Genomic DNA, 1,058 nt, shown 5'->3' on the forward strand with positions numbered 1-1,058 from the left:
CCTGTGAGTTTCCCTGCCAAGTTAGAGCTGGTGGTCCTTCAAGCTTGACTTGTTGCTTAATTCTGGTGGACTCCACTAACTCAAAAAGGAAATACTTGAACGGCACAGATAAATGCTCACAGTTAGGGGTCAGTGGTTAAAGTATTTTGATGAGAAATGACCATACAAAACACAAGAAGTGATGTAAGTCCAAGTTCAATGAGTCTGGGTGAACAGTAGCCTTTTGATCACCCTGGTTCCACCATGGTAGCACTTTTTAATCCAGGATGGTATTAACAAAACATTTTGTGAATAAATTTTTTTCTTAGCATAGTTATTTCTAACTTTTATTTTGTCCTTTGTTACTTTCCTTGTATATTTCCAATATGATCTCATTAGTATTCATTTGTAAATAAATGTTGTATGCAGACATGAAACGTACATACTGACATAACATCAAAAATGTAAGCATATTATGTACAAATTAGTTTAGAGACATATGTTTATGATTGCTTTAAGGTTCATGGAATATTGGAATCATGGAATAGGTTGACTTTATGTCATCAATGTAGTTAATAATATATGTTCAATGCCATCACATTTATTTAACAAATTTACCTAATTTAACATTATAACAGTTCTGTATGATTATAACTGTTCTGTTTGATTCCTGGTGTCATACTGTATTTAACACAGTTCAAAGGATTCCATCACTTTACCCAAGCCTACACTTTAAAATAATAAAATGAATGAAAAATCCACCATTTAATAATTACTTAATCCTTGTTTTGTTTGGGACAGCTGCAGCTAATAAAATGACAAGCGCACAATAAAATAAACCATATCATTGCAGAAGCCATGACAGTCATAAAAGGTAATAATTTAGTTTGTGTAGGAATGGGGTTAAGGGCTCATAAATATTTATATAATAGAAAAGGTATAACAACACAAATGTATTTGAAATATAAAAATAACAAAGGATAAATAACAATATGTGCACATGTAAATGGTTTTACATTTTAGATGTTGTCAATAAATCCATATTGTATATGTACACCTCCCATCAAATATTTGGTGTC

The sequence above is a fragment of the Siphateles boraxobius genome, unplaced genomic scaffold (assembly GCF_051911475.1).
Source record: "Siphateles boraxobius isolate OS27281-9 unplaced genomic scaffold, OSU_SipBor_1 8, whole genome shotgun sequence".
Classification (NCBI taxonomy): Eukaryota; Metazoa; Chordata; class Actinopteri; order Cypriniformes; family Leuciscidae; genus Siphateles; species Siphateles boraxobius.